The sequence below is a fragment of the Vulpes vulpes genome, chromosome 4 (genome assembly GCF_048418805.1).
Source record: "Vulpes vulpes isolate BD-2025 chromosome 4, VulVul3, whole genome shotgun sequence".
Taxonomy (NCBI): domain Eukaryota; kingdom Metazoa; phylum Chordata; class Mammalia; order Carnivora; family Canidae; genus Vulpes; species Vulpes vulpes.
Genome location: NC_132783.1, coordinates 70,755,447 through 70,777,687, shown reverse-complemented (window position 1 = coordinate 70,777,687; position 22,241 = coordinate 70,755,447). Strand labels below are relative to the sequence as shown.

At 38.1% G+C, this 22,241-nt stretch overlaps 1 long non-coding RNA gene across 1 annotated transcript in view; it reads right to left on the bottom strand.

Moving 5' to 3' along the window:
• The window catches only part of LOC140598615 (uncharacterized), an 81,297-nt gene extending 61,137 nt beyond the window's left edge, over positions 1-20,160 (bottom strand). Inside the window, exon 1 of the long non-coding RNA XR_012001086.1 lies at positions 20,028-20,160. This is a non-coding gene — a long non-coding RNA (uncharacterized lncRNA). The remainder of the gene's footprint in view (positions 1-20,027) is intronic.
• Between the last annotated feature and the right edge of the window lie 2,081 nt (positions 20,161-22,241).

Sequence of the window (22,241 nt, the reverse complement as noted above, 5' to 3'; positions counted from 1 at the left end):
TGGTAACTATGAAAAGCTGCTGAGGAGTAAGAAATCCACCAAGGCTGAGAAACTCTCTGAAAAGAGTTCTCAGGGGTTTATCTGCTTCCCCTCCCCCAATTATATCAACACCTAGAAGCATTATAAGCTGCCAGAAAGCAAGGATTGTGCTTTCAGCAAGCCATGGGCCCCAGGTCTAATTTCTGGGGCTCTGGTCTTGACATTTTGCTATTCTGTACTGAGGCCATCTCTCCTGCTGTATGTCTGTGTTGACAGATTATACAACCTCTTGTACAACTGGACTTGAGGATTTTCTATTCAAATGTCCTTAAGGATTTTCTAGTAACATTTCTGGCTATGACATACAACTATCTTTTTCATCAGCTCCTTTTTACTCTCAGAGATGTACATTAAAGAGCAGCCACAAGCTATTCACTCTGCCTGTCTAAAATTTAACAGATTATGCTTCTAATAAATTATTCTTTATTATAATGAATTTAAGTGGAGAGAGAAGTAATCATTCCTAGTCCCTCCCATTTTCCTGAAAACCTGTTGAGATTTTGCCAAAGAGAAGAAAGACCTTGGAGGTGTGAAATGGTCAAAACAGAGATAATGTTTTACATTTCTAATGGCTGCACAGTATTTCACTATATACATCTACCAAGTTTATTTAACCAGCACCCTACTGACAGACATAGGTTGTTTCTTTTTTTGTTTTGTTTTTTAAGATTTTATTTATTTATTCATCAGGGACAGAGAGAGAGAGAGTCAGAGACACAGACAGAAGGAGAACCAGGCTCCATGTAGGGAGCCCGACGTGAGACTCGATCCTAGGTCTCCAGGATCACGCCCTGAGCCAAAGGAAGATGCTCACCTGCTGAACCACCCAGGGATCCCAAGGTTGTTTCAATCTTTTACCATTATGAACAATTGTGGAATGAATGTTTCTATACTTTCTACAATTATGTACTAGACATATGTGTAGATTGTGGGACAAATTCTTAGAAGTGACATTTCTGAGGTAAAGAGATCTGTATTTATAATTTTGAAAGATACTACAAACTACCTTCCACAGAATTGTGTTCATTATTCTACCACTAATGTCTGAAAAGGATTCCTCATAGCCTCATTATTGCAATGCACCATCAAATTAGTTTATCTTTGCAACTCTGGTGAGTAAAGATGGAGTATCACTGTAGTTCTCACTTGCATTTCTTTCATGATCAGTGAGATTGGACATCTTTTCATGTGCTTAAGAAGTCTATTTTCCTATGAACTATTTCTTCATGTTTTTCCGGATTTTTTCCATTGAATTTTTATTTTTTTTTCTCGTACCTACTAGTTAATAAATGAGGAAAATGAGTGTTGCCTATGATGGAGGATGCAAATTCTTTTTTTCAAGTGTCCATTTAACATTATTTTTGCTGTTTTTTTCTTGCAGATTAGAAGATTTATTTCAATAAATATATTGACAGTTTCTATGATTTCTGCATTTTGTGTCATACCTAGTAAAGCCTTCATCTCCCTGCAAATTAGATAAATGATAGATAGATAGATAGGTAGATAGATAGATCTGTATCTCTATATATTTTTTCTTTTAACACTTCTTATTTCTTTTTCTTTTTCTATTTTTTAAATGTTTGCTGAACATTTCTTTTTTCCACTGATAAACAATATCACTTTTATCACATGCTAAATTGTATTTGGGTCTATTTTTTGACTGTATTTTAGTCCATTAGTTTGTCTCTCTATTTTAATTACTATCTTTTCATAGTTTGCAATCTGAAAGAATTAGGCCTACCTCATTACTCTTCTATTTGATTATATTTCCTGGTCATTAGTACACCCTTGTTTTTCCATATGAACTTACCATCAACCTATCTAGTTCTTAAAAAAAGTCCTAAAGGCATTCTGATCACATTATATTAAATGTATTCATTAAAATAAGGGAAATTGATATATTTATGATGAATCTTTCCAAAAGCAAGGTATTTTCATTTGTTCAGGTCATATTTTGTATCTTTCATTAAGATTTACAAATATTCTTCACAAAAATCTTGCACATTTCTTGTTTAAGCCTAATTTTTAGTTATTTCATGGGCTTGGAGTCTTTTTATTCTTTGATGTATTGAAAGAGATCACTTCTCTCCTTATAAAATCTAACTTGCTGGTATTTGCATGTATAAAACATTGATTTTTGTATATTAAATTTGCATTCAGCATTCTTATTTTCCAGGAAAGACAAATGGCCTCAAAACATGGCAGTATAAAAAGTCACTAGGGGAAGGAGAAAATGGAAAGACATGTCTACCAACTCAAGAAAAAAAGATTTTTCCTTTCCACCTTGAATCTTAGAAGTATTGTTTTATTATTTTTTTGAGGTATTGTTTTAGAATCAAGGCGAGGAAATTTGATGGTGATCATATTTGACAAACTGAAAACATAAATTCAAAATCCAAATTCTAAAAGGGTTTAGATAAAATCATAGATTATAGTTCAGTAATCAAAAAGGTAATGTAAAATGCTTAGCCTTGCATTCAAAGCCTTCCCTTGGAAGCTTCCTGGTCCTCTCATCAACTAATATTCCTCAGAACCCAGGTATGACCTCCCATACCAGTCATGAAGGTCTCCATCCTGTGACTATACCCACCACCACTGTTTGCCATGCCCACAAAATTTAACTTCCTTACCATTGCTCATGGTACCATGACTAGAACTTGATTGTGCTGTGTCCTGTCAATTCCAAGTCTTATTTTCTCTTTGAAAATTGACATCTCCTCCATGAAGCAGTCGTGCCATCAATGACTATAGTCTTCTCTCTGATATTGCATATTAATGGTGGAATTTGTCTCCAAATAATTGCCATATTTTGGAGTTAGGCATCCAATTTTCAACTTCCAGCTATGCCATTTACTGATTCTGTCATCTTAAGTTCATTAGCTTCTCAGAGCCTTGGTGTTCTCTATATGATGAAGGTAATAATTTGTAATCCGCTTCTCACTCATGGCTATTACCAGGATTAAGTGCACTTTAAAATATTATATAAACTCTGAAGTGGTATCAAAATATCAAATATCAGAGGTAAGGAATCACCTACAGACAAAGACATCACTTTACAAAGAGAAAGAAACAGAGCCCTTTTTCTCTTGCTCTAGTAGGTATTCACAAAGGGGACAGAAAAAAGAATAATGTTCTCCTTTTGTGATCCAATGAACAGGGTCAGTCAGAATAGCAGCTAGGCTTGATCACAAGTGCTAGTGCTAAATGATCTTGAATGCCTGCCTGCCCAAATGCTATATTCAGGAGTCTGCACACCTATCTGCATAGAAAGAGCAGAAAGTTATGGTCACAAGAAGGAGAAATGGTAGGATAAATGCCACATGTCTGCTTCTTGTCCCTCGGCTTTGGGATGCCATCATCGGAAAGTAAGGAGCTGACCTGCTACCACTATTGACCCTATGATTTTTTTTCCAGTCTCTCTTTGTCATTAGCCTGTGTCTTAAATCTGATTTGAATTTCACTTGTTCCTTTAATGTCTGAATATATAGGACACTCCCTTGGGGAACTCATTTCAATGGATGCACTTCAGTCATGTCAACAATTATCTATTGTTCTTACACTGTGTAGAACACTCTGTGCTGGGGGCATGGGAAAACCAATAGCATTTATTGAATACCTCCTACATGCCAGGCTTATATCAAGGCACTCCATGAACTTTTCCATTTCACCCAAAAAAAGCTCTGCCCATTTTACAGATGAGGAAACTGAAATTATTCGAGTCAAAATTTTGCCATGGACTTGCAGAGTTCTTTCATTACAATATAATGTCTAACCCTCAAGGGTCCTCTATCTATTCATCTGCTGCAAATGGAGGAGCTCTTTGACCATTATGTCATCTGACATACAAATCCTTTACCTACTAACAGATTTCACTAACCTGAAATCCTTAAAACCTTCCATTTGGGAGAGTTAATCTTTCTATTGCCTTCACACAAAGAGACTTTCAATTCAGAACAAACCTTAGGAACTTTGCAAGATTACCCAATGATCTAAATTTATGCTGCAAGAGCTGCTGTTATTTTATTTACAGCACTCTGGATCTCAAGCTCCTTAGTTTCATTACTCCCAATTAAGCTTATGTATGCTCACAAAGCATCATTACATGATTTAATGACAGAGTATTTTGAATTAATTATAAGACGACATTTTATAACATATTCTAGGTAGCTTACTAAAATTGAAATTGCTTTTTATAGATGCACAAATGAGGGTGGCTGTTATTGGAGTTCCATTTCTGAAAATTATCCCCTACTTTAAGTAAAATGTACATGTTTCTATATGTATGTTTTTAGAATTCCATGATTTTACATGTATTTACTTGCCCTCAGTAAACATTTAACTGGAAAGAGAAGCCTGCATGTCTCTCCTTCATGAACCTGAGTAGCCTGAATAAATTAAAGCATATTCAGACATTTATTAATTACTTTCTTTTTGCTTGTTATTGGTGATGGATGAGGTTAAAGGTAGATCATCATTCCTCAACAGCCACAACTACATTTGAGGTAGGGAGGTTATTAAGGCTCTCAAAAAACAGAGGGATTTATATTTTAGCTGGAGTTAATTCCATGGTGAATCAAGTGAAAAAAATACTCAGCTCTCCCTGAGAAAAATAGCTCTCCCTGAGGCAAATGAGGTTACCATGACCTCTCCCAAAGTACTAAGTAGTTCCTGGAAGTATAATTTCATGTAACATTTTATTATACTTTACTCCCAGAAGTGCTTTTCTCTCAAGACTGTGAAAGCAGGCTTCCCCAGTCCTTCTATTCTCTCCCCTCCAGCCCCATTTCTGGGTCTAACCCTATATTGCAAGTGGTCATTGCTCTCATATTCCCCACCTCCAGCCCCCAGTCTACCTCTACCCCAACCTCCCTTTCCCCCTTTCTGGAACTAGTCCTCTAAGGTTTATTCTGCATCCTAACCCCACAATCAAAACTCACCTGTCCTATATCCCATTCTTTCATGGTTTTCTCTAACAGAAAATCCAATCAACAAAATGCTAAGTATAGATTGCCGATGATAAATCAATGTGTTACATTTCAACAAATAATTGTAAGTCAAAAAATATACATCAATGATGTGCTAGAGGAAAGCAAAGATGAATGAGAAGTTGCCTTGTTCTTCTTATCAGGTTTTTTAGTTGAAATAACAAAAATGACATCATAAAATGTGATCATCTGCTCACTCTTAACTTCATATGAATTTGACTCAGGGTGTCTGGGTGGCTCAGATGGTTAAGCATCGCCTTTGGCTCAGGTCATGATCTCAACTTTCTGGGATCAAGCCCATTATCGGGCTCCCTGCTCAGTGCAGAGTCTGCTTGTCCCTCTTCCTCTGCCCCTCCCCCCTGCTTGTGCATGCTTTCTCTCTCTCTCTCTCTCTCTCTCTCTCTCTCTCTCTTGCTCTGCTTGTGCTCTCTCTCAAATAAATAAAATCTTAAAAAAAATGAATTTGACTCTCCAAAATTAAATCTTCCTTGAAAGGACAATAGTCAGCTACCAGAGGGTTATTTGAAATAATATGCTGCCAATTCTGAATGTAATTACCAAAAGATATAGCTGCTATCGTTGGAGGAGCAGAGATTTTGGTACATCTGGATAGATATGGACTCAAATCTAGCCTTGATGGATGGCTAATATTAGCTAACTCAGCAAATGTTTCTACATCTCAGATTCCCCATCTGCATGAAGGGGATAAAATCCCATACCCCATAGATTAAATAGACAAGATTAAATGACAAGTAGAATACTTTATGCAAAGGCAGCATCTTAAATAAATGTAAAGTTTCCCAAGGTCAACCTTTTTTTCCCAATCACTTCCTTGTATGTTTATTTACACAATAGAAAGCTATATATATATATTTTTTTAAACTCTGCTTCCTATAGGTGACCAAAGATGCATATGTTGGCAATCTTCCAATCAAAAAATCATTAAGTCTCTTACAGCAGAACAGCTGTTATTCTGTGAAATTCTTTGAACCCATAAATACCAGCACTAGATGGTAACTATAGAATGTCATCTTATAACAATAGAATGCCAGCACTCTAGCTCTCTTCTAGGTGAATCTAGAACTGGGCAGCTCTCTGCATTTAAGTAGAAAGATAGATCAAGGCCATGTTGCTGTAACTTATTTTTTTTAAGGTTTTATTTATTTATTCATGAGAGAGAGAGGGAGAAGAAGGCTCCATGCATTGGGAGCCTGACGTTGGACTCGACTCCGTGTCTCCAAGATCACGCCCTGGGCTGAAGGTGGCGCTAAACCACTGAGCCACCCGGGCTGTCTTGAATAAAGACTAGGCTTGGAGCTTTTGGATACATTCTCAATGACCACATGACCATATATGTTAGGTGGGGGGTGACTACTTTTCCAAGGCATTTCAGGACATAGACCTGCTGTGTCATTGTACTATCTAAAGAGCTTACCAGCGATTGGTAGAATCTGGTCGAATTCCATTTCAGCTCCTTATTATCTAGGAGCAAGTTGTTGAAAATTCTCAAGGCTCAGTTACCACGTTGGGAGAGTAATAATTACATCATGGGTTGTTATGGAAATTGACAAAGTGATTAGGTGGTTAGAGGACAAAATGAACCTGTCTAAGGCAGGAAGTACAACCCTGGCACATAAGAACTCAGAAAATTCTGGCTTCCTTCTATCTAGCCCTAATTTGAGATTCAAGATCTATCTTACCTTAGCCCAGTTAACTTCCATCTGTTGATATAATGCTAAAGGTAGCAGGATATCCCCAGAAAAAATATACAAGGCAACAAAATGTGACCAATTTGCTGATTCTTTCCGACACAGCCTCACCTGACTCACTCCCATAGTTCATTTAAATTTTTGTGTATATGCCCCCTCCTCAGAAATAATCTTCCCTGACCATCCCATCTAAAGCAGCTTCCCTCTATGTCACTCTTTATCTCTTTACTGTTCTTACATTACTTTATAGCATTTATCATTGCCTGAAACAATATTACACATGTATTTATTTATTACTTGCCTCCACCCAACTAATATGTAGGCTCAGTAAAGGCAGAGCATTTGTCCATCTTGTTCACTGCTGTTCTCCCAGCCTCACATTTAGAATAGTGCCTAGAGAGGACACTTAGGTGGCTCAGTCAGTTACATGTCTGCCTTCGGTTCAGTTCATTGATCCCAGGGTCCTGGGATGGAGCCCCGCATTGGGCTCCCTGCTCAGTGGCGAGTCTGCTTCTCCCTCTCCCTCTGTGATCTCTCTCACTTTCAATCTCTATCAAATAAATAAATAAAATCTTAAAAAAAAAAAGAATAGTGCCTAGATATACTTGACATGTGCTCAATAGCTATTTGTTGAATAAATGAATAAAGGATGTTTCAAATTCCATGGTCTTAATTTTCTTCCCTCAAAGCTTTTTTTATAACAAGAACCATCATTTATTAAACATTAACTCTATCCTTTGACACTGTATGGATATATAATTTAACCTTTTGAACATCCCCTGTGAGATAGGAACAATTATTATTCCCTAATATAGGTAAGTTTAGAAAGGTTAAGTAACTTGCCCAAAAGCAGACATGCAGATGGGATTCATTCTACATTATTGGACTATAGAGTAGTCTGTATCTCTAATTTCTTCTTTCATCCCCTCATGCTTTTACAATTAAATTCTACTGTATTTGAACTGCCTCTCTATTTCATGTCAATATGCAAACACTTGTGGGAATGGGTAACATTAAACTGTTTTCAGTCATTTACTTTTTTTGCTGAGTGTCAACAAAAAAAATAGGGTTGGGTAGAAATAGACTTTAGAGCTCTGAGTACCTAAGACGAGAAATCTTAGAACCAGGATAGCAGATATAACTAATGAGATATTGCCTCATTTTGCCAAAGGTTACTTCCCCTTGTAAATCATTCCACATTCAGAGTTCTCTAATCCTTAATGCTGAGATATTTTCCTTTTGCAATTTAACATCTCTAAGACAGCACTCTCTGAGGGATTGTGGTTTGACAATATCTCCCTCGTGTGTAAAAGAATTCAACCAGGTACAAGATGGGAAATCGACAGAGGTTTTATGTAGTGTATGTTTTTTGGGAGGAGGATTGTTTTTTGTTTTGTTTTACTTTACTCTAGAGTAATTTCTTCTTATTTAGTGAGAGTCCAGAAAGGGGTACTGGCTGATTGGATTTGAATATCACCTGTGCAGTCATAACTCTCAGTAGTTCTTTGTAGGATAGAACACAGCCAGCATGTCACTGTTACACCAGCAGATAGGACACAGATGTTTAGTAAAAGGAAAGTACAAAAATTACAAGATACCATATAAGTAGGGAGGAAAACTGCTTCCATGTTGCAATTTAAGAAGTACCACAGGCTATTTGTTTAAAACTATCAGCCTTAAGTCTTAGTTGAGATTCCCCCATTAGTGTTATTTCACTTCTAGGAAAAGACTGTCTCCAGAAACCTTTCTTGCTTGAGAAGGCAGAAAGGGCACATTAAGCTTGGATTAGCTGGGAGTTGCCATAGTAACTAGAGGCAAGGCCCTAGGGGGAATGAAACACTGGGCAGGTAAGTTTTGATGAGAAGGAAAAGGGACAGAGTGAGTGGTTACACAGGTGGCACCATAATTGGTAGTCCTGGGCAGCCATGGGGCAGTCATCTATAAAACAAAAACTTACTACTCATTTTAATGAGGTACAATCTTAAATTTCTCCATCACAAAGTTGCCTGTTGCTTACCCTTGAAATGATTAGCTTTCACTTTAACAATGCATTTTTTTTTTAATTCTTAGCCCTCCTCACTCTCTAGTCCATTTCTAAAACAAATTTAATTTTCCCAAACAACAACAACCAAAAAAATTAGGATCTACCTCCAGCAAAGACAATTGGCCAGATACCAAGATCTTTCTTATTATGTTCCCAGATATTTATCTGGGTTAATAGATTATAGGAGGGAATAGATTGCAGTTCATATGAAAAAGTAAATCTCATAAAAAGTCCTTATCTTTCAAATGAAGGTTTCCAATGCAAAAAAAAAATCTTAGAAACATAACATCTTAGAGCAGGGAGGAATCTTAAAGGTCTTCCAATTCCATCTCCTCCTCTTGTAGAAAAGAGTGCTGAGAGTCAAAGAGGTTAATTATGTCCTCTAACCACCTAATCACTCTGTCATTTCTAATTATTGCTAAGAAAAAAAAACACAGGAATTCCCAGTGCCCTCCATTTGTGTGCACTGAAAAATCAGTTTGCATATCAGCAGAAAATGTCAGCATCAAGACCAAGGATGCTCAATTTGTTCATAATAAAAGCAATAAGGGCTGATATGTATTGAGTACTTAGAATATGCTGAGAATGGGACTAAATGCTTTACAATCTGTTTCTCATTTGACCTCTAAATAGTCCTATAAAATATGTTTACCCCATCTTACAGATGAGAACATCAGAGAAATCAAAGAGAAACTAGGTAACTGGTTCACAGTCAAATAACTAGTAAAGAATAGATTCAAGCCATTGCTCCTTACCATAATACTAAGCCATTTCTTCTGGCTATTTCCATGTCTCACTTTTCCTGTAAGAATCAGAGATCAATAATCAACTATATTTATGAGCTTAATGCCTCCTTCTGAGAGCTAGTTCATCCCCAAGGAAAGTCATCCAATTCCAGCCAACTAACCATATTCCTAAGAATCTACTTTTTAAAAAATAACTCTTTCTGATTATAAATGTAAATAATATTCAATATGTGAAATTTAAAAACAAGACAAGGAAAAATGAGAAAATTAAAATCTTCTGTAATTATACCAAGAATCACATGCAAAGAAATCTATTTTTTCTTTCATTTTAAAGACCACTTTGTTTTTTGCAAAAAATCAGCAGTAAGTCTCTAGTATTTTCTACATGTGTTATTTTTCATGTAGTGAATGAACACTAGCAAGATTTCTTTAATTCATCAATTTAATCAGCTAGGATCTATTGCTTGAATGTCTGTCTTGTGTCAGATATTTAGCTAGTTGCTAGAACTTACTGATGGTGGAAGACAGGCCCAGTCCTAGCCTCATGGAACCTCATGGAAAGCTGTTTCTCTGAAGGGAGTTTTCAATGTATTTCACCTTAATTAAGCTAAAAAAAAAAATACCAATGCTTTTATCCATATGTCTAACTGAAGTAATTCCTTCCCTCAATGTGATAAATGGAGAACTAATATAAAGACAGGTCTCATAGCCTGGTAACTGACACAGAGCAATAAAAAATTACTTTAAATTGCAAATCTTATAGTACTTTTATCATGGGAAACATAGTTCACAGCCAGGCTGGGATTTTAGGCATTTCCCACCTCAAACATTTTTCCTATCCTGGGTGTTAAATTGGCAGCCTTATATGTACAGGGATTAGGAATGGGTCCTTGTACTCGGGATTCCTTTAACATGGACAATATTTGCCATTAGTCAAACACTGTTGAAGTTGATTGAAATGTGTGACTAAAATTCACCCTAAATGTCACATGATTGGAACTTCTTTCCTAAGAACAGGTATTTATCAGAATGATGCCACCAGATACCTAACAGTTGTAGGCATGGAGAGAACATTTCATAAATTAGGCAGGGGTTCTGCCTTAGTTTCTTATTTCTGCTGTTAAAAAATGTCATAATAGATTATATCTGAGAGAGCCTGGGAAGATGGTGGAGTAGGAGGACATAAGATCAACTTGTCCTATATTTACAACTAGATATCTCTCACATCCAAGTAAATAAACCAGAGAGCAATCCAAGGATTGGCGGAACAAACTCCACAACTAAATATAGAGAAGAAGCTGCATTGGAGAGGTTAGGAAGGGCAGAAATAGTGGTCAGGAGCTGCCTACAGGTTGGAGGGAGCTGCAGACATAGAGTGGAAACACCAGGGAGCCCACATGAGGAAAAAGAATCCCCATAACATCTGGTCTTAAACACCAGACAAGCTAAATTCCATGGGTTTGTATAACCACCAGGACCAGGAGCCTGGAGCTTTAAAAATTCAGCTGACTTAGCACTGGATGACTTGGGAGAGCCAATGATAGCCAGGTCTCTGCCCTTAAAGAGCCTGAGGAGAAGTAACACAGAAGCAACAGTTTCCACAATGGAAGGAAGACCTGTTTATACTGATTTCAGAACATATTGGGGATACTTCTCCAGGAACAAAGTAGCTGGCAGATGCCTCTTTACTTCCTTACCTCACATCATAAACACAGAGCCACCTGTAGAAGGCAGCCCTGCACAGACACTTGCTACCTAACCTGCTAGCAGTCCTAACCTGCCCACAAGTTCTCCTGAGGACTCACCTACTCCAAGCCTGTTGGCCTCACCCCAAGGCTCAGGGAAAATTTTGTTAATGTTGTGTACACCTCACCCCACCACTACCTCTATGTGTACCATACATCAGGGGATCCGGCCTAGGACTAAAGCTCAGTGCAAACTTTGCTAATACCACACACACACTCAGCCACCACATGCACAGACATCCCCCACCCTAGCCATCCCACTGTGCCCAGCCATTGCACACACAGTTGCCGCAAGTCATGCCCAGCCACTGCAAGCACAGACACTGCATGCCCCTGGCCATCCACAACTGCCACACACAGTATTCCACCACAGGTTGCCACCACACTTCAAGGGATCAAGCTTAGGACTAGTGACTCAGAGAAAACTTTGCTAACATTTCCACCTTGCCCACAAAGCCTTCCAGTGATGGGAAATATACTGGTTTGTGGGTGTAGTGAGAATTCTTTCTTTTTCTTCCTTCTTTGAATTAATGGACATCAAATGTATCCATAGGTAGAGGTGCCTGGGTGGCTCAGTCAGTTTAGTGTCTGACTTTGACCCAGCTCCTGGTCTCAGGGTCCTGAGATCCAGCCCTGCAATGGGCTCCCTGCTCAGGGAAGAGCCTGTTTCTCCCTCTCCCTCTGTCTGCTCCCTCCTGCCACTCATGCTCTTACTCTCTCTGTCTCAAATAAATAAATAAATAAATAAATAAATAAATAAATAAAATCTTTAAAAAAAAAAACTGTCACTGAGCAGGTGACAGTCCCTCAGAGCCAGCCTATGTAGTTCTCACTAACATCACAGAGTGTAAGCACAGCCAACAACAGGCAGAAAGTCAGTGCAAATGGATTGAAAGGAAGAGCAAATCAGATACCATAGCAAGATGCAAGCAGCACACACACAGGAGATTTCTCTGAAGTGCTAGGTTCTGGTTAACAGGAGACACAGTACTGCAGGGCACCACAGGACCTCTCCTGCATAAAGCCACTATTTTCAAGAGCAAAAAATGTGGCTCTTTTCCTAATATACACAACTAGATATAGAGAGGTAAACAAAATGAGGAGACAGAGAAATATGTCCCAAATGAAAGAACAGACAAAATCAACAGGAAATCTAAGCAATATGCTTAATACAGAATTTAAAGTAATGATCATAAAGATACTCACTGGACTTCAGAAAAAGACAAGAGTGGAGGACATAAGTGATGTCCTTGACAAAGAGATAAAAAAATAGCATATCAGAGATGAAGAACTCAATAAATGAAATTAAAAATACAATAAATGGAATAAATAGGCTGTATTACTGTAGGCTACAGTAAGCAGAGGAGTGTAACATTGACGTGGAAGATAGAGTAATGGAAAACAATCAGGTTCAATAAGTAAGAGACAAATACTGCATAATGAGAATAGACTTAGGGAACTCATTGACTCCATCAATAACAACATTCACATTCTAGGAATCCCAGAGGGAGAAGAGAAAGGAAAGTGGAGTGCACTGGGGGCAGAAAATGTGTTTAAAGAAGTAAGAGCTGAAAAATTCCCAAATGGAGGAGGAGAACAGAGATCCAGATTCAGGAGACATAGGATCCCCCAACAAATTCAACCCAAAGTGGTCTATCCACACCAAGACATATAGTAATTAAAATGGTAAAACGTAGTAATAAAGAAAGAATTTTAAAGGTTTCAAGAGAAGAGAGTTACATACAAACAAAAGCACATAAAAGGTGAGCAGCTGATTTTTCAGCAAAAAGTTCATCATGATGTATTCAAAGTGTTTAAAGGGAAGAATCTGCAGCCAAGAATACTTTATTTAGCAAGGCTATCATTTAGAATAGAAGAAGAGATAAAGAATTTCCCAGAGAAACAAAAGTTAAAGAAGTTCGTGACCACTAAACCAGCCCTATAAGAAATCTTTAGGGGGACTCTGTGAGTGGAAAAAAAGCCATAAGTGAGAGTAAGAAAAATAGGAAGCACAAAAGCAAAAAATAAAAAAAAAATAAAATGAATATGTGTGCAAAAATCAGTCAAGAGAAGCACAGAATAAAAGGATGCAAAATATAATACCAAATATCTGAAAATAGAGGGGAGAAGAGTAAAAAATAAGTTCAGAATTAAGTGACTGACAGTTTAATATAGACTGCTATATACAGATGTTATATATAAACTGAATGGTAACCACAAAACAAAAAACAGTAATAGATATGCAAAAAATAAATAGTAAGGAATCCAAGTATAACATTAAAAAACAGCAAAGGGAGCAAAAGGAAAAGAGAGAGAAGAAAGAATTAGAGAAAAACGACAAAACCACAAAACAAGTTTAAAAATTGGCAATAAATATATATTTATCAATAATTACTTTGTATGTAACTGGACTAAATGCTCCAATCAAAAGATACAGGGCGACAGAATGGATAAAAAAAAAAGACCCATCCATATGCTGCCTATAAGGGATTCATTTTAGACCTAAAGACACCGCAGATTGAAAGAGGTGATACAGAAAGATTTATCAGGCAAATCAGTGTCAAAAGAAAGCCAGAGTAGCAATACTTACATCAGACAAATTAAACTTAAAAGAAAGTCCATAAAAAGTGGCAAAGAAGGACACTATATAATCATAAAAGGGACAATCCAACAAGAAGATATAACATTTTTAAATATTTATGAACCCAGCATGGGAGCACCCAAATACATAAAACAATAATAAAGGAACTAATCCATATTAATAAATAATAGTAGATTTTAGCGCCCTTCTTACATTGATGGGCAGATGATCCAAACAGAAAATAAATAAGGAAACAGTAGCTTTGAATAACACACTGGAGTAGATAGATTTAACAGATATAATCAGAGCATTCCATCCTAACACAGCAGAATACACATTTTTTTCAAGTGCACATGGAACATTTTCTGCAATACATCACATATTAGACCACAAAACAAGCCTCAACAAATTCAAAGACACTGAAGTCATACCATGCATCTTTTCCGACCATAACACTATGATATTAGAAGTCAATCACAAGAAAAAAATATGGAAAGACTGCAAATATATGGAGTTTAAATAATATACTACTAAGTAATGACCAGGTCAAGCAAGAAATCAAAAAATACATAGAAACAAATGAAAATAAAAACACAATGGTCCAAAACTTTTGGGATGCAGGAAAGCAGTTTTAAATTTATAGCAATATAGGCCTACCATCCTTTAGAAGCATGAAAAATCTCAAATAAACAACTTAGCTTTAACCCTAAAGGAGCTAGAAAAAGAAGAACAAAAAAATTTGCAAAACCAGCAGCAGGAAGGAAATAATAAATATTAGAGCAGAAATAAATGAAATAGAAACTAAAAACAAACAATAGAATGATCAGTGAAACCAGAAGCTGGTTCTTTGAAAAGATCGACAAAACTGATAATCTGCTAAACAGATTCACCAGAGAGAGGAAAGAAAAAGAAAGAAAAGAAAAAGAAAGAAAGAAAGAAAGAAAGAAAGAAAGAAAGAAAGAAACAAAGAAGAAGAAAGAGAAAGGACTCAAAATTATAAATGAAAGGGGAGAAATAATAACTGACACCACAAAAATACAAACAACTGTAAGAGAATATTATGAAAAACTATATGCCAACAAATTAGATATACCAGAAGAAATGGGTAAATTCCTAGAAACATAATCTGACAAAACTGAAGCAGGAAGAAATGGAAAATTTGAATGGATGATTACCAGCAAGGAGACTGAGTCCGTAATCAAAAAAGTCCCAACAAACAAAACTCCAGGACCAGATGCCTTCACAGGCAAATTCTACCAAATATTTAAAGAGGAGTTAATACTTATTTCATTCATACTTATTTCATTCAAACAATTTCAAAATAGAAGAAAAATTTCCAAATTCATTCTGTGAGGTTAGCATTACCCTGATACCAAAATCAAATAAAGATACCACAAAAAAAAAGAAGAAAGAAAGAAAGAAAGAAAGAAAGAAAGAAAGAAAGAAAGAAATTATAGGCCAATATTTCTGATAAATAGATGCAGAAAAAGTATTTGATGAAGTACAACACCTATTCATGATAAAAGCCTTCAACAAGTAGGTGTAGGGGGAACATAACTTAATGTAATAAAGGCCATATATCAAAAACTCACAGTGAACATCATATTCCAAGGGGAAAAACCAAGAGCTTTCTCCCTAAGATCAGGAATAAGACAAGGATGTCCATGCACCACTTTTATTCAACATAGTACTGGAAGTCCTAACCACAGCAATTAGACAACAAAAAGAAATAAAAGACATCCAAATCAGTAAGGAAGAAGTAAAACTTTCACTATTTGCAGATGACATGATACCATATGGAAAACCTGAAAGACTCCACCAAGAAAGTACTAGAACTGATAAATGAATTCAGTAAAGTCATAGGGTACAAAATCAATGTGCAGAAATATGTTGCATTTCTATACACTAATAATGACAAATGGAAAGAAAAATTAAGAGAATAATCCCATTTATAATTGCACCAAAAACAAGATACCTAGGAATAAACCTATCCAAAGAGGTAAAAGATCTGTACCCTAAAAAATATAAATGATGAAGGAAAATGAAGACAACACAAAGAAATAGAAAGACATTCCATCTCGTGGATTGGAAGAACAAATATTGTTAAAATATCTATACTACCCAAAGCAATCTACAAATTTAATGCAATCCCCATCAAAATATCAACAGCATTTTTCTCAGAACTAGAACCAACAAAAAAGCCCAAAATTTATATGGAACCAGAAAAACCCTCGACATCCAAAGCAATTTTGAAAAAGAAAGTCAAAGCTGGAGGTATCACCATTCCAGACTCTAAGTTATATTACAAAGCCATAGTAATCAAAACAATATGGTTGGCATAAAAATAGACACATTGATCAATGGAGCAGAATGGAAAATCCAAAAACGAACCCACAACTATATGGTCAATGAATCTTTAATAAAGCAGGAAAGGGGGATCCCTGGGTGGCTCAGCGGTTTAGTGCCTGCCTTCGGCCCAGGGCGTGATCCTGGAGTCCCAGAATCAAGTCCCACATCAGGTTCCCTGCATGGAGCCTGCTTCTCCCTCTGCCTGTGTCTCTGCCTCTCTCTCTGTGTGTGTGTCTCTCATGAATAAATAAATAAAATCTTAAAAAAAAAAAAAGCAGGAAAGAATATCCAGTAGGAAAAAGACAGTCTCTTCAACAAATGGTGTTGAGAAAACTTATCAGCTACGTACAAGAGAAGACAACTCAACCACTTTCTTACACCATACACAAAAATAAACTTTCAAATGGATTAAAGTCCAAAATATGAGACCTGAACCATAAAAATCCTAGGAGAGTACAGGCAGTAATATCTCTGACATTGGCTATAGATACTTTTTTCTAGATATGTCTCCTGAGGCAAGAGAAAAGAAAGCAAAACTAAACTATTGGGACTACATCAAAATAAAAAGGTTCTGTACAGTGAAGGAAACAATCAACAAAACAAAAAGGCAACATATGGAATGGGAAAAGATATTTGCAAATGACACATCTGATAAAGGGTTGGTATCCAAAATATTTAAAGAACTCATACAACTCAATACCAAAAAAATCCCCAAATAATTCGATTAAAAATGGGCGGAAGACACGAACAGACATTTCTCCAAAGACATCCAGGACAACAGACACATGAAAAGATTCTCAACATCGCTCATCATCAGGGAAATGCCAATCAAAACTACAATGAGATATCACCTCACAACTGTCAGGATATCAAAAATCAAAAACTCAAGAAACAAGTGTGGATGAGGATGTAGAAAAAAGAAGCCCTCATGCACTGTTGGTGGGAATCCATGGTGGTGCAGCCACGCTGAAAAAACAATATGGATTCCTCAAAAAGTTAAAAGTAGAACTAATGATCCAATGATCATTATGATCCAATAATCACATTATTTTGTATTTACTACCCCCCAAAATACTAAAACACTAATTCAAACACCCCTATGTTTATAGAAGCATTATTTACAATGGCCAAATTATAGAAGCAGCCCAAACAGACTGACTGTCTGATGGTTGCCAGAAGGGTTGTGGGTGGGAGGATGGGTTAAAGAGGTGATGGGGATTAAGGAGTACACTTTTGATGAGCACTGGGTAGATGTAAGGAATTGTTGAATCACTAGATTGTACAGTTAAAACTAATAAACCACTATATATTAACTATACTTGAATTAAAATAAAACAATAAAAATAAATAGGTTGCATTATATCTTTTTAAAAAATTGCATCAAGTTTAGTACCTTATAACAACACATACTATTCTCTTACAGCTTTGGAGGTCAGAAGTGTAAAGTGGGTCTGCTGAACTATGTTCCTTCTGGAGGCTGTGGGGGAGAATATCTCATTACCTTTGCCAGCTTCTAGAGGCTACCCACATCCCTTGACCCATGGTCCCAGGTTACTCTAACATCTTCTTCCAGTATCACACCTCCTTCATTAACTGTGGTTTTCCCATTGCCCTCTTATTAGGACCCTTGGGATTACACTGGACCCACTTAGATAATCCAAGATAATTTCACCATTTTAAGAACCTTAAATTAATGACCCTGTGAAGTTCCTTTTAGCGTGTACAGGGAGCGGGGATTAGGAGCTGGTTGTCTTTAGGAGGTCCATTATTTGGCTTATCTATCATACGTTCTAGAGATAAACTTAAGTATTTCACATTTTTGTCAAGTGGGGCTGTCTGCAAAAAAGATTTGAGTCCCTCTCACATTCTTTTCCTTTGTTTCTCTCCTCAGTCCCCCTTCTTTCCTTCCACTCATCTCTGTATTCAAGGACTGAGTCATCCTCTCTGGGCATTTCCTTCCTCCCACAGGCAGCAAGACATTGGAGGCAGAGTTTTGTTCTAGCTACTCTTTCTTATTTATTGCACCATAACTCTTACTAGTGTTTGAGAAGCCCAAGGACCCAATGCATAATTGGATTTCTGCTCAAAATTACCTATATCAGATCTTTAAAAGTAGACTTATTCAGTGAATATTTATTTTAGCCATATGGCAAATTTCTGGTTGCTTAATTTTGGGAAGATGAACCCAAGTACTGGGATCTGTTTCATTTTCAGAGGATGAACTTAAGAACAAAGGTGTGTAGGCATTTTAGTCACTGAGGCAAGGCCATAGAAGAGCATTTCAATGCAACGTGAATCAACTTGGCCAATTCCATAGGACCTAGAGGACTTAGGGGAAAAAATAGCATTGCTGACCTATTTTGCCTTCCCTTTTAGGCTGAAATCTTCTTAGCAGAAGATGATAAAGCAAAAATTATTATATTGAGGTTATTACATTGATGTCAGTGGTGACAGTGTCCCTACAGAAGGAAAAGCATCCCAAAGTAGAGATGATAAATAGGAGGTACACGTAGTACCCATAGCATCCGACATCCAAACAGACATTACCAATCAGTCAGGCAGTTTCCTCTGTAGAGCCTGGATCTGGCCTTAAAATGCTTCCTGTCTAAAATAAATAAATAAATAAATAAAAATAAAAATAAAAATAAAATAAAATAAAATGCTTCCTGTCTTAATGCTTCAGCCAACCACTGCCACTCAACTAGAGCTGGCAAGCAAAAGGAATTCTATCTTATGTCCCTGCATTAGAGAGTCAATGCCGTCCTCTGTCCAGGCATTAAGGAAAAACCCTCCTCCTGCAATCCAGCAATAAAACACTCTGAGGCCTAGAAAACCACTTGAGTTCAATTTCTGGAGATGGCAAAATCCTGGGAAAGACTGGTTCAGAAGTGAAGCAGATGCTCCACCTCCCTAGTTTCTGTTTGGAGACTTTGGATAGGGACCTTGTTATATCACATTCTTCAGTTCCTCCAGTAGGGATCCTAAATAAGTGCTTCTTCCCTTTCCCTTCCAATGGGACTTCTGTCCTTTGAGTTCCTGCACAAAATGTATGGCCCTGCCCCCAATTTCTGCTTTTCCTTCCTTAGTTATGTGGCTCTCTTCCTCTTTCCTCAAACCAGAATCCTGTTGCCCCCAAGAGCATTGTCCCCAGGGAGTACTTGGCAGTACTGTCAAATTCTTCAAAGGCATGGAGGGGAGAGAAACACAGGCTCATCCTTCCCTGTCTTTTTCCACTCACAATAAGCAGCCTTAGAGGTTATCAAACCCCCTGCCGTGCTTTGACAGTTATTCATCGATTAAAGCCTCTGATTGCCTGGCATAATTTTAGATTGTACTAATACTTGGTGAACAGGGTTCCTCAACTGTTTGCAGGCACTAGCTTGTTTTTACACCAAGGCTCCCTAGGGAAGAGGAGAAACCCAGCTTATTCAAACAGCTCAGGTGAGTCAGCCACAGCTGAGCCTGGGAGGAGGGGGGAACCCAGCAAGTGCTGCTGTGCGCTTGCTTTTTATTAAGAGAAAATTATTTATACAGATGACACCCCAAAATTTTCTCCAGGATCCCAGGAAGATTTTTTGCTTTGGACGAGGGCCATCTGGAGCCTGCAAAATCCTGGAAGAACCTCAATCAAAAGAGCAGATCTCTTCAATCTCCGGATTTCATTTCAATGCCTTTCTCTGCCCCAAGCAATAATCAAGCTGCGCGCTCTGCAGCGAAGCTCAGTCTTGCAGCCTCGCGTCTCAGTCGCTGCCTTGGGAGGAGGCTTTTCAGCTTGGATACAAGCAGACCGATTGCCTTCCTCGCAAGGTTCCCGCGCAGGGACGCCCACCTGAGGCCGGCTCTGGGGCTGCTGGTGCGGCAGCTTCGTGGGGTAGCGCCCGGATTCCCGGGGGCGCAGGCGATGCGCGGGGACTCGGCTCGCGGGCCGCCGCCGCTGCCCAGTGCCCTGCGCCGGCCCAGGCGGAGAAAGCAGCCCGCAGCCGCCGAGCGAAGAGCGCCTGCGTGGAGGAGGCTGCGAACCTCCAGCAGAGGAGGTTAGGGGGATGCTACGAAGGCTCTCCAAGCTGGGTGATCTGTGACTCAGCAGGGATCAACGGCAGAGACCTCCTGGGTGGGAGTCTAGAAGCCCAGGCCCTGCGCTGACACAGTTAACACGGCAGTAACGCTTCCGGGCTACCTAGTTCTCATTTAGAAAATCCTGGGTGCTAAATCTTTATTTTTAAAATTAACTGTCATTTTTGTTTTAAGAACGGTTTGAAAAAATAAAAAGCACAAAGGAATATAATTATGTACAAACCTTCCAGCCAAAAGAGATCATTGTTAACATTTTGTCATGTTTGTTTCAAGAACTGTTTTTAAAATATAAATGAAGCAAAGCTAGATGAGATGGACACCCCTCTTAGTCCCTTCCTTCTGGCTCCCTAACCTTATCTCCTCCCCCAGTGGCAACTACCTGAAAGAAATTAAAGCAAGTCCTTCTAATCTCCTTGAAGATTTTTACCCAAACATAAACAATAGAGAGAATATACAATATTGGGAGTGCATTTTATAACTTGTATCCTCCTGCACTTCTGTTATGTGTCGGGTTTTTCTCCCACTACATCCTGTGATATTTTGTTTTGTGTAGAGATCTAGTTCATTCATCTTAAACATTGTTTGGCATTGGGTTAGGTAATTTGTAAGCCCTTGCCTGGTCTTAACACCAAGCCAGTGGTTCTTAAGCTGCACATTAGAATGGCCTGAGTCACTTTTAAAATGCAAATGCCCAGGCACTATTCTCAGAGAGTCTAAGGTCATCAGTCTAGAGATGGGCCTGGTCATTTACCTTGAGATTCTGTGATGCCAGGAATAGTGTTGGGTGACTTCTATGCCTCTCCTGATAGATTAAAAGCAATTTTACATCTTTAAAGAATTATACCAAACAAAATGATTTTGCTAGTGGAACTCCCTGAAATCTGCTGATATCTGTGTCTGAGGGATGGCAAGAGTCTCTCTCCCTTCATCTTACTGCTAAAAAATAAAATAAATAAAAAATAAATGGTGTTTATAGGCTCTAGCAATGGACAGGCTGGCCTTCACCTTTGTTCCCTGGCAGAAATGGAGATGTTCCCTTTGAGAGGACTAACTGGGAAAGGACCCATCAGGTAACAGAGAAAACCTGACAGTGAAGTGTGTAAAGAATCGCTCTCTTTTCATAATGCTGCAGGATGACAAGGAGGAAACTCCTGCTAGGTAATTCTGCAGAAAGTCTTCCAGACAACCACTCCTCTCCCTTCCCCAATTTCTATTTTTGCCAGGCTCAGCCTCCACACAGAAAGGTATTTATTAAACTGCCACTTGTACCTTCTCTTGAGAGAGCAATCATGGAAACCTGGCCCTACCCTCTAAGGACAGTCTATGGACAGAATGCAGGCACTAAGATGACCTTGATGGTATTTTATAACTTGGTTCTTTCCCTTTTTGCCATTCTTTATGTCAGCCAAAGGAAATTATCTGGAAAGAATGACCCAATAAGGTACAGTTCAAATTTCTGTCCTTGTGTAATACAATGAACAGATATTTACCTAGTGCTTATTAGGTGCCAGCCACAATGCTAGATAATGGGGATCCCATGGCCCAATAATCACACTTTTTCCTCCAGTTTGGGATATAGGCCATGAACAACTAAACAGTATGTATAATTTATGCCACAGCAGAGGGAAACACAGAATGTTTTGGAAAAGCAAAGGCCAGAGAGAAATCAACTTGGTCTTGGAGTCTCAGGAGTATTTCCTAGAGCAAATCCTATGATACACAGCATCATCTGGAAGGCTTGTTAAAATGCAAACTACTGACCCTTACCCTAGAGCTTCTGATTTGCATTTCTAAGGTGTTTTCAGATGCTGCTGATGCTGCTGATCTGGAGAGCACACTTTGAGAACCACAGTCCTAAAGTAGCTAAAGCTATTCAGACCAGCATCATGGGCCTCACCTGGGAACTTGTTAGAAATGTGGAAGTTCAAGTCTCACCCCAGATGGACTGAGTCAGAATCTACATCAAAAT